Source organism: Phoxinus phoxinus, assembly GCF_949152265.1.
Source record: "Phoxinus phoxinus genome assembly, chromosome: 18".
Classification (NCBI taxonomy): Eukaryota; Metazoa; Chordata; class Actinopteri; order Cypriniformes; family Leuciscidae; genus Phoxinus; species Phoxinus phoxinus.
The window spans coordinates 13,294,966-13,308,133 of NC_136893.1; the positions used below are offsets into that span (position 1 = coordinate 13,294,966).

Sequence of the window (13,168 nt, forward strand, 5' to 3'; positions counted from 1 at the left end):
TCATGCCACTTCTTAGCAGGACATTGCACATAGGCCTACTACTCTCTTATTTCAGGTCACGTTTGCACCACAAACAGATCAGTAAGTGATTTGTCTTCTAAATGTCTTTAATGGTGGAACACACGCTGAGTCAGTTGTGGGGTGTGAGCTGACAACTGTCTCCAACAAACACTGAATTTCCCTTTATTAACCTGAGACTGTGCTGTGATTAAAGATAGCGAACAGCAGATAGGCACTGGGCCAGATTATCACAGCATGTTACAGACCTCTCAGCGGGTTTCCCTTTGAAGTTGGAAAAGGTGTTTGTTCTGAAGATGCCATTCACACCCATATCAACACCCGCCCGGGCATCTGTCTATCACCTACGTCCTTGCACTCCACATTAAAGTGATTCATCCACCCCAAAAGTCAACAGCTTCACAGTGTACAGCCAAGGCAACATTTAATCTCAGTGAAATTACATGACCACATCATTATAAACAACATGTTTTTTTTTAAAGTCATTCTGACTCGATGATTTGTGGAAAGTGAATATTGTGTGTTGAAAGAATTTGTTTTATTTTATTTCCACTGTAAAGTGATTACAACTTTCCACAAGCCCATATGAATCATATTCAGTGACAAGTTCAGGAAAGGCAGGTGGTGAATGCAGTATCATAGTAGTGTCAGAATTAAAATTTCCTGATAATTTACTCACCCCCACGTCGTCCAAGATGTTCATGTCTTTCTTTCTTCAGTCGAAAAGAAATTAAGGTTTTTGAGGAAAACATTTCAGAATTTTTCTCCCTATATTGGACTTTAATAGGATACACAATGGTTTGAAGGTCCAAATCGTTTCAATGCAGCTTCAAAGGACTCTACACGATCCCAGCTGAGGAATTAGGGTCTTATCTTCAAAACGATCGATCATTTTCTAAAAAAAAAGAAACATTTATATACTTTTAAACCACAAATGCTTGTCCTCCACTAGCTCTGCGAATAACAACGCACTACGTAAATCTACATTACGTATATATATATATATATATTTTTTTTTTTTAGAAAATGACAGATCGTTTCACTAGATAAGACTCTTATTCCAGAGCCCTTTGAAATTGCAATTTGGACCTTCCACTATATGGGGAAAAATCCTGAAATGTTTTCCTCAAAAACCTTAATTTCTTTTCGACTGAAGAAAGAAAGACATGAACATCTTCTTGGATGACGTGGGGGTGAGAAAATTATTAGGAAAATTTAATTCTGAAGTGAACTAATCCTTTAACTCAATCTGCATAAAATCCCAGCATTTTCTATGAGGCACAGCTGATTGGTTCTTGCTGTATCAGAAGCCAATGAGCTCGCTGCTCAACCTTCAAATACTGGTCAGCATTTGCTGTAGCAGCATAGCACGCTTTCAGAAACCCTCCACCTTCCCCAGCTCCACCTGTATAGATCTGCTACGGGTAATTCAAGCTATATTGTACAGCAGCAGCATGTCTTACTTGCTCACAGCAGTGTGTCGTGTATGTATTGGTAGTAGCAAGTCCCGTACTTGGTCTGCACCAGCAGCAATAATACCAGCAGCAGCAGCAGTGTAGCAAACCAAACATATCAACATTGTCATATCCATTACCATGTCAATCACACTGAGTTCTTGTCAGTTCAGAACAGTTTTGCAGCAGAGTTCATTCAGTGAAGGATTAGTCAGACTAATGAAAACTAATAACCTGTGAGTTTTTTGTGTTTCACAAAAAAAAATCAGGTCATAAGTGAATTCTCTTTTAATCAACTGAACCAATTCTTCGAAGCACTTAAAAGTCTGAACGCGAAGGCCACCTGCTAGTTTTCAGCTGCGCAAAAGCAACCAGAAGACCGAACATGTGTAAAAGTACATGTTCTAAACAACTGCACTTTTATCAAATTGTAATCTATAATATCAGAAAAATGACACAATAAAACATAATTTATGTTACATAATTAGTAAAAGTTTTTTTTAAATTAATAATAATTTATAAGTTTATTCAGGATTAAAGTCCACAGCTGTTCAATTACAATGGAGCTGTAGATTTAGGAATTGAGTTATAAATCCGATGCGTTTCTCAGACAGTTCAGCTTCCAACATTTAATACAACAGCAGACAGACTCAACTGACCATGTAGTAAATTTGTTTTGTTTGAAACCACATTCGACTGGAAGACATCCCAATTATGATGACTAGGGTTTGTAATGTCTGAAAAGCTAACAAAATTCAGCAGAAATGACAATGTGTAAAAAGAGACCCTGGAGAATGTTATTTGGCTCTGTCTGTGAAAATATCAAGCATTACCATTCCCTCCCACAATTCCCCTTCCGATGTTTTTTTTTTTTCTTCAGTAGTGACCGACATTGTGCATTCCAGATGTCCACAGTTACAGAAGGAATGTGTCATGTTTATAACAGTAATGAATTTGGGCTATAAATTATCCCACTTCATCTTTTATTTCACTCCATTTTCCCTCCATTCCCTTCTCTTTGACAAAGCATATAGATTTTACATTCTTGAAGGATAAAAGTTTGATCTCTTTCTCTAAATCTTTCTCTCTCTACTCTCTCCGACTCAAATGTCAAAGATGGAGTGGGCGACTCCTACACTTGTTAGCATGCAGCATGTAATAAATGACGTAAACGGCAGCTCTTTCTGATGAGCTCACTGCTTCCGAACATTTCACACAACAAACCGTATCCATTGTTTTTGAGGAAGAAAGGACACAAAGCCTACAAAAATACCATCATCCATGCTTAGTCAATATGAAAGCATCCAGTCTCTGTGGAAATATCAACTATACTGCATTTTTATGTTAACAGCAAAAGAGGCTGTAGATGAAATCCAGTTTGAAAAAAATATAATTTCATTACTCTCATATTTTTCACCTCGCAGAAATGAAAATAAACAGTATATTGAAACTTTTTCTTAAATGTCCCAATTCTCAGAAAATGTCTCTACATATAGCCTATGCTATGTATATAAAAAGAGAGATTTTAATGTCTCATATAAGTCTGGAATCAAAAGTCAAAAATTCCAATATGAATTCAAACATGTCCTCATCTTTTTCCCCAAAACCAAATACTTTGCTGTCCACATTAATTCCAGAGCTCTATTCTTTTACTTCAAGTCAACAGTTGCCTTGTTTGTGTATATTTATTTCTCATAAGCAATTTTATGAGAAACATCTGAAACAAAGTTGATACTTAAAGGGCTCCAGACTCCTAAGCTATGAAAGAGCCATATATATATACACCAGAAGTCGCCTTGGGGTTCTAAGCATGCGTCAAAACCGCCGGCATCTTGGAACAGGGGTCTTGTCACAGGAAGTAGCTAGGTAACGCTCCTATCTCCGCCTGTACTTCGAATTCATGGATGATGCCGGCCTTTTGTGATGCGTATGGATGTTCACACGAACGAAATCTAAAAACCAGACAGCAAGGGATTACATTTCAAAAAGTGAGAATGTGTTTTATGATATTGAATGTCACGAAATTATATTTCTGGTTACGTTGTTTTGTTTCAGTCCTTGGTTAACGACCGCAGCTAATCCATGCTAGTTAGCTAGCTAGTTACCCATTCGTTTTTGACAGTTAGGAAAACCGACAATGAACAGAATGTATTTATATCAATGTAAGATGTTGGAAATGTGGACAGTTGTTTTGGTCTCTATTCAATAGTTTCTCTGACTGGCGCTGTGTGGCCGAATTCAGTCTCCGTTTTGTTTGTAGATTCTCAAGTGATAAACAGAGACGTCAGTCATGGACAATAGCAGGCCTGAAGATTTTGACAGTACTGGACAGACCATCCGTTTACGGCAATGAGCGACCCCATCCATTGTTAATTTTACTGATCATCTTCCAAAAGTTTGTCACAGCAATTTTTTTTAACACAACATTTTTTAATTGATTACATGGCCCTATAAGCTCAAACAATTTCCCTTTTCTCCAGCAGCCTAGTTCATCCAGGTTAAGCAGAACGTCAAACAAAGCAACTGAAGAATCTCCACACCCATGGTCCAACACACCTGTCAGGGGGTTTGTAAGACAAAAAGAAGTAGATTATCTTAATATTAAAACCTTACATTTTCACTGGACTCAATGATAAATACATGTCTGACCGTTGGAACGAACCAAAAAAACTAGAAAATCGCATTCATGACGATTTATGGTGATTTTATTTCCGTTAGACCTTTTCCTACATTGACGCTGATGCATTAAAGATAAGGAGCTCCCCTGTTTCAAGATGGTGGCTCTATTGACGCATTCGTTCCAATGAACTGCCGTAGCCAAGCCGACATCTAGTGTATATATCTATGTGAAAGAGCAACCTAAGGAAGCTTCATATAATAGGAGTCAGAGTTTGGATCTGGCCATATGTCTGTTGCTGGGTTGTCAGGACTGCCTAGTGACCATTTGTTGGTCTGATATGTAATTAGGGCACTTAGAACACAGAGAGGTTCCAGTCCTCCATTCACATGATGATCCAGGATCTGGTGCCGCATCACTGATAACAGCGGCTGCAAAGAGCTCAGATGAGTCTTTATCTGATCTACAGTAGCTCTCTGAGTTTTAGGATTCTTTGTTTTCTGGACCAGAAACGAGTGTCTAAGTAAATAAGTTTCACTTTTCGGATTCAATTCTGCAGTATTTACCCTAGGGGTTGTTCTCAGGGCCCAAGAGCTTCCTGCACAGATATTATTAGCCAAACCATTGGAGAGCTACACCACCACAAAGTAAAATAATTTTTTTAAGTAAAAATAAAACATACATAAAAACATAGAACACATAAACGTCTTTGAATCAAAGGGGAAACCATCAATGCTAAAACTCACTGAAGTAAGATCAAAGAAAACACTATGAAGATTTTAATATTTATAGAGCTGAATGAGAAATAGCTTGTACACCCCGGGCCACACTGAAAACAGCAGTCCGAAATAGCAAAATGCTGAATTCGGTCCTAACCACTGAGATGGGACACAGTACAATGGAATGAAACTGCTTTGTCAATTCCTGGAAAGGAAGAACATGTTATTTTGGCATAAAAAGTCCCACACATTCAGCATGAAACGTCAGCAAACATTATACAATATAAAAAGGTGGTCATGTTGAAAAATATGAATGATAGAACAAAACAAAACAAAAAACACCAGATGTTCTACTTCTCCAAAATATCTTCCTTGCTACTCTGCTAGAGCAAAAGTATCAGCTAACTGGCAATCCCTAATCTAATTTTGCTAATCTAATTTGACTTTTTTGACTACAAAAGTCCAGTCTTGTTTTCCTGCCATAATAACTTTAAAAAGAGACCCACATCTTACATGCGAGATGAAAATACATTCAATTTTCAAAGTAGAACCAATGTCTGAAAATAAAACATAAAATCAACTCCCTAAAGCTCTTTACTTCCAGAATAGAGTGACGCTACCCACGACAGGGACAATAAGAGCCTCTGTTTGCTACTGGGTGACTGTGGGGACACAACAAAGAACCATTCCCTTTCTCTAGCATGTTGAGTTGTTTGGCAAATTATTATGTTGAACAATAGACTGTGGCTATCGGTTACACTCGCTGTTTAACACTAAAGTAAAAAATAATAATACTCAAATGTAGTGTATTTTATTTTCTGGAAACATGAGGTTTTACATGTATGACAAATCTGGAAAACCCCTTTCTAATAAGACCAAACAAATTTAAAAAAGAGGAATAGAAGTGTGGGAAAGGAAGGACCCGTAATGAGATGAACCGTGTGAATAACTGAAAACTAAAGTGAGCAAAGACCATGCTACAAATTACAGGTGGAGTTGGGAAAATTAACTATAGAAATTGGGACAGTTGGCGGATGAGGGAGTGGGACAGGCAAAAGGGGACAGAAAGATGCGTCTTAAGAGAACAGTAGCTTGATTTGTTGTTGGGTATCAGATTGCAGAGAATGAAGAGAAGTAAAGAGCCCAAGAGACAGAGAACAGAAGGGGGAAACAAACCCCAGTCACGCACAGCCCTCCTTACAAAACACCACACATGATGGAGAGCACAGTTCAGACAGGAAGACAACATACAGTCAAAGAAACCAATCTGTGCTTTCTCATCTGGAGGTTTGGCCTCCTGTTTATGAATTGTAACATTGCCAGAAATACCAATGTAAACTCTTCAAAGTCAACATGAAATGTATTCACAATTTTTTTCTTCTATAGATATAAATCTGACCTTCTGTAGTTTTCAACAATATCTCATTTTTGCCAATACACCAAAGGAAGAAACTTCAATTTGAATTCAAACACTTCTTTCTTGGCATTGTTTTCCAAAACCAAATAAAGACTAAATCACATTAATTTCACAGCTCTATTATTTTACTTTACATCAAGAATTGCCTTATTTGTCATAAACGACTTTAAGAGAAACATCTGAAAACATCTAGAAAAATGTCCCATTTCTGAGTAAAATAAGATAGAATTATATATTTTTTTAAATCATAATTTTATTATTATCATTAGTATTACTTAAGTGTTTATATTATATTACAATTAATAATAATTATGTCCTGTCCTCTGTAGTGGATGCTGGAGCCTAATACGCATCCCAGACCAGAGATGGAGAAATTTGTATTATTGTTATCAATTGATATTATTTACAATATTTAAGTTGCTATTTTTGATGAAAGATTATGAAAACAAACCTGTTTTTCTTTAAAAGAACATGCACTGATTAATCATTCATAATAAGACCAGGCACATGTATTAATAAAGTAATTATGGTCAATTTTTATTTCGTATTGACTTTAAAAGACAGATAAAAGACTCTGCTTATGGGGCGACCATCACAAATCGGCATCAAAATGTCCCTTCTTACCCATATTAATGTGGTCAAATATTAGTCTTCACCAAGGGGGACAGCTATGGCATGTTTAAAAGAGGGCCACACACTTTTACAGCCTTATTTGGCCGGTCCTCCGTCCGCTCTGAGAGGTCAGTGGGAGTTCATGTGAGCAAAAATTCTTAGCTGCATTTATAAACACAAACAATGCAAATATGTTTTGCGCCCATGCACAGCTCCGAGTGACTGCTCCCATGCCTGAGCCTAAACTCTGGGAGACATCCAACATAAACTCCTCCAGAGCCCACTTAAACCTACAAGCTTAATGTAATTTAAACCGTAAAGCCAATAAGAGTGGTTTACAAACTGATCTAAATGTCTCTTTGACTACTAAGTCAACAGGTAGAGTCTCCTACTTCACTCCATTTGATCAGTTTTAAAGGTAGCCTACTGTAGTAAAGGACAAATGAGGGGGGAAGTCTGGGATCTTACATTCTTTCAATGGATCTAGCATGTGTCTGCATAGTCGACTAGACCAGAGCAGACCGCCAGACACACACCGTCTCCCCATCTAAACCGTCTCCGCCGTTCAGCTACTGAGCTCTACCTAATAGGTCCCCAGGCGCCGAGCGTCAACGCAGGACCAGAGGAATGTACACCAAGCCTGCCAGATATAGTGGACTGCGAGTTTGAATGGGAAACAAAAGCTGTTACTGAACGTCACACTGAGCTGAAGCATTTTCCTCCCATTTTTCCAAAATTGTTTGGTACTTTTGGGGAAAAGTGTGTTTTGAAGAAACCCTTCTGTACAGTCATTAAAAATCAGTAAAATATTAAAACTTTCCAACCATTCTTTCCTTACAAAACAACCCCTCTTGCAGTACATTTGTAGACCCTGGTTGAAAAAACTGGCCTTACGACAAACATGGACTAATTTTATTAACATTAAAAGATAATACCCATCTATGATACTTAGCTGATCATTATTATACCATAGTTAGATATTAATTTAATAATATAATATAATATTTGGAATAAATGTTATTTATATTTGAACATAAAATGATATATCGGTCTATGGACCATCTTGCAGGACATTCCCGGAAGAATGACTAACAGAGTCTCATTGAAGAAAATGACCTTAAGCAATGACATCACATATCACATGTAAACGACAGTATTGGGTTCATGGGTGAATTTTCGTATTTTACAAAACCACATCAATACAAAGTCTTGAAGCTTCTGTTCCTTATTCTTTGAAACAATGTATAATACAAGAAAGAAGCGCCAGGCACCTCAGCCATGAAGGGTATCACAAGCCCAGGGGGACTTCCACCTTTAAATTTAGTTTAAAAGTAACAGTTTACTCTGACCAAAATGAGGACGGGGCAGTTCTCAAGAAAGTCTCCTGGCACTGAGCAAGACAAAATGGAGTGTGAGAAAATGCTGTCCTCCATTCACTGCAATGACACCTAATCTCCCAATCCTAACCAGTAACCTGAACCAGGCAATCACAACAAAGCAAATCCACAAAACACAAATGTCCCATCCACCCACCACAGAAAGAGAGTGAGGTCAAGGTACTAGTGAACTGCCACACCATCCCCCACCAGTTGTTTATATAAGAAACACAAACAATCCCCATTCCAAACCATTCAGGATTTAAGCCCAAAGTATACTTATTTTTGTAACGTAAAGTATACTCCATTCGATAGCGTACCCCACATGCGCTCTAGAAATGTTCATCTTTGTCCAGTGTCTGCATTATTTTTCTCCAGAAGTTATGACCGATAAAAATTTCTTTGTATTATTTTAAACTAATGTTTCGGCTTTCTCATAACCCCCTCACACAATCACTTTTCGAGCTTCTGTTGGTGTTGTAGTCTCCGATATTTTGTTGTTGTTTTTTCTGTCTCTTTACTTCCGTTTTCTACTGTGAGAAAATGGCTTGTGGGGAACAACCATACTGTCTATGGGAACAACTGGTTGGTGAAAAACAAATTCAATGCGCATGTGGGACCTGCGTGTACAAATTATGCGCTGTTACAAATATCAGGCTGCACTATTCCGGTGACGAAATTTGCGTCATGCGCACTGAACGCGGACTCTTGCATAATGCACAAAAACCGAAGTATACAGGTGGTCATATAATTAGAATATCATCAAAAAGTTGATTTTTTTCAAGAATTCAACTTAACAAGTGAAACAAATATATTATATAGACTCATTACAAGCAAAGTGAGATATCTCAAGCCTTTATTTGTTATAATTTTGATGATTATGGCTTACAGCTTATGAAACCCACGAAATCAAAATCCCAGAAAATTAGAATATTACATGAAATCACACAGTAATACCATGGTCATTGAACCAGGTTTTGGTTCTTTTGGCAGTGTGGGCAGGTGCAAATCCTGCTGGAAAATGAAGGAAGCATGAAGTGCTCTGGAAAAGTCCTGGTAGACGGCTGCGTTGACTCTGGATTTAATAAAGCACAGTGGACCAAAGTCTTCTTTTCTGATGAGAGCAAATGTTGCATCTAATTTGGAAATCAAGGTCCCAGAGTCTGGAGGAAGAGAGGAGAGGCACAGAATCCACGTTGCTTGAAGTCCAGTGTAAAGTTTCCACAGTCGGTGATGGTTTGGGGTGCCATCATGTCATCTGCTGGTGTTGGTCCACTGTGTTTTCTGAGGTCCTAGGTCACTAGGTCTGAGGTCCTTTAGAGCACTTCATGCTTCCTGCTGCTGACCAACTTTATGGAGATGCAGATTTCATTTTCCAACAGGACTTGGCACCTGCACACAGTGCCAAAGCTCCCAGTACCTGGTTTAAGGACCATGGTATCCCTGTTCTTAATTGGCCAGCAAACTCGCCTGACCTTAACCCTATAGAAAATCTATGGGGAATTGTGAAGAGGAAGATGTGATACGCCAGACCCAACAATGCAGAAGAGCTGAAGGCCACTATCAGAGCAACCTGGGCTCTCATAACACCTGAGCAGTGCCACAGACTGACCGACTCCATGCCACGCCGCATTGCTGCAGTAATTCAGGCAAAAGGAGCCCCAACGTATTGAGGGCTGTACATGCTCATACTTTTCATGTTCATACTTTTCAGTTGAAAAACCACACTCTCTAGTAATATCTTATATATTTATTTATACCATGTCCACACAGACGCGTTTCAGCCTAAGCCATCATCAGTGTGTGGTGTGAAACACCAAAAGGATTGCTTTTTAAACATCACAGGTGAACCCCATTAACGTCATCAAATCATCTGCACCGTCAGGTGCATCAGATTACCAACATTATAAAAACACACAAGAAATAACACAACAAAACAGGCCATAGATAATGCTCACATGTAACCCTTATGAACAATTACCGGTACTATAAATCAAACACAAATTTAAACACAAAAATTAAATTGATTTCAGATCAAAATGTTTCACAAGAAACAATTTAAAGCCAATTGTTCATTTAAACCATTGGAGTATACTGTTTGAACCGTATAAATCCAAAAAGCCTCTCGTTGAAGGAGATAGCGCTCCCTATCTCCACCCCGTTGAAGAGATTTAACAAACTCGATGCCTTAAAATTTCAAAGTACAAATATCATGGCCAAATTCATTCAAATGTCTAGCCACAGGTGACTTAGGCTAATGTCGTGATTACGTATGTTACTTTTGTGTTCGTGTAATCTTATTCTTAACTCTCTTTTTGGTCAAACAAAAAGAGAGTTAAGAATAAGATTAACACAAAAGTTTTTATAATGTTGGTAATCTGATGCACCTGACGGTGCAGATGATTTGATGACGTTAATGGGGTTCACCTGTGATGTTTAAAAAGCAATCCTTTTGGTGTTTCACACACACACTGATGATGGCTTAGGCTGAAACGCGTCTGTGTGGACATGGTATAAATAAATATATGAGATATAACTAGAGAGTGCGGTTTTTCATCTTTATTTGGCAACTTTTTTAATACTCGCACCCAAAAACGGTTTGGGAGTTGAGCGCGCCTCTTCTCAGTACATACTTTTCAGTTGGCCGGCATTTCTAAAAATCCTTTTTTTGTATTGGTCATAAGTAATATTCAAATTTTCTGAGATACTGAATTTAGGATTTTCATTAGTTGTCAGTTATAATCATCAAAATTAAAATAAATATACATTTGAAATATATCAGTCTGTGTGTAATGAATTAATATAATATACAAGTTTCACTTTTTGAATGGAATTACTGAATTAAATCAACTTTTTCATGATATTCTAATTATATGACCAGCACCTGTAGTTTGGGCTTAAAGTTGAATATAATAAATAAAATATAATAATTTGAAGTAGATAAAATATATAATAAAAATACGTACAATAATAATATTAAAAATAGGCTAAAGCTACAATAAAATATTAAAATAAAAAATAATAAAATGTATATTCATAATAATTAAAAATAAAAATCTATAATACAACTAAAAATAAATAAAAATGATAATAACAATATATAGTAATATATTATTACTAAAAATATATATAATTATTCATTCAAATGATTTACACACGAAAACCTTTCTGTAATGACCATATCACCAGGTTTCACTGCAGATTGTGTTGCCTTTGTTTATCAGCCCCAGGACACACCACTATTATCAGCTGTGAAAAGAGAATGAACTTGCTCATTGAAAGTAAAACTAGCAGTTCAGAACTGTTAGAGAACACTGAAAATGCACGACATACGAAATTTCCTTCTCAAATTTCTCAACAACACAGCGAGCGTTAACTGGTAAACACAGACGTTGTAATGTTGATGAGGCCATTAACGCCTCGATGGTCTACAGCTGTGGTGTGCCTCCTGCAAACTAGTGAACTATGCTCTTCTCCACCAACAGATTCCCTGGGGCTTTAAGCAACTTAGCATGTCCGCCACAAATCATAAGTCAGGTCAAAGACACAGAAACACATTTCCCTTTAAAACAGAAAAGTTCAGAAGCTCATAAGACAATCTGGCTATTCTTATCTAAAAATGTTGAGAAAAATGTACACTTTTTTAAGCATGCTATGTGAAAGTGTCTTCTTGAGCCTCATTTAAGAACTATTCTTTTCAGTGATGTGGTTAATTAGAAATATTTCCTGTGATTTCAGGAACTGCTGAAGATCATGATGAGGATTCCAGATGTGACGTCGCAATTCTCTTTCTACTTGACAGGATCTCCGGCGCATTCATTATTCAGATGCTCTTTAAAGGGTTAGTTCACCCAAAAATGAAAATTCTGTCAGTAATTACTCACCCTCACGTTGTTCTAACCCCGTAAGACTTCCGTTCATCTTCGGAACACAAATTAAGATATTTTTGATTTAAATCTGAGAGCTGTCTCACTCCTCCATAGGCTTCTATGGGATTGAAACTTTACGGCCCAGATAAGTTAGAACAGACATCGTTAAAAAAGTGCTAGTGACTACAGTGGCACAACCTTAAGTTTATCAAACGACGAGAATACTTTTTGTGCGCAAAAAAAACAAACAAAAATAACAACTTTATTCAACTTTAAAAATATATATTCTTTTTTTTATTATTAATTAATTTTCTTCTCTGTGGGCCTCTGAGTGAGTTCACGTAATGTAACAGCGCAGCGCTTCTGTGTTGTACGTCAGCAGGTAGGCTCACTATTGGCCGACGCTGGTCATGTGTGTGACGTACAACACAGAAGAAGTCCTGCGCTGTTACACTACGTGAACTCATTCAGAGGCCCACAGACAAGAACATGAAAAATTGAATAAAGTCGGGTTTTTTTGTGCGCACAAAAAGTATTCTCATCGCTTGATAATCTTATGGTTGAGCCACTGTAGTCAGTTGGACTATTTTAACAATGTCTTTAATAACATTTCTGAGCCGGCAAGTTTCAATCCCATAGAAGCCTATGGAGTGAGACAGCTCTCAGAGTTAATCAAAAATATCGTAATTTGTGTTCCGAAGATGAACGAAAGTCTTGAGGGTGAGGGTGAGTAATTACTGACTGACAGAATTGTAATTTTTGGGTGAACTAACCCTTTAATGGTGTCATAATCAAACAGATCTCAGTTATTAAATAGGAGCAGGATTAATTTGAACCATGTGAATGTGTCTGGAGTTATGAAGAAGGAACTGAGCTTATAGTGATATAAATTTAAACATTCTGCAAATATGATAGTGAATCAGACCCTCTGGCTGACTCTTAAAAAGAGGATGTCCTGTTTGCGTCTTCGGTCGGCCACACAGGAGATGGAGAGGAACAGGGTCATAACGGATATACACAGAGTACAACAGGAATGGGAGAACAGGAGACAGCTTCACGTTGACATCGAAACATGCACAACTGCAC

The 13,168-nt window shown here is 37.5% G+C and overlaps 1 protein-coding gene across 6 annotated transcripts in view; it reads right to left on the reverse strand.

Moving 5' to 3' along the window:
• fmnl3 (formin-like 3) overlaps positions 1 to 13,168 on the reverse strand; it is a 48,228-nt gene that overhangs the window by 27,364 nt on the left and 7,696 nt on the right. The window lies entirely within an intron of this gene.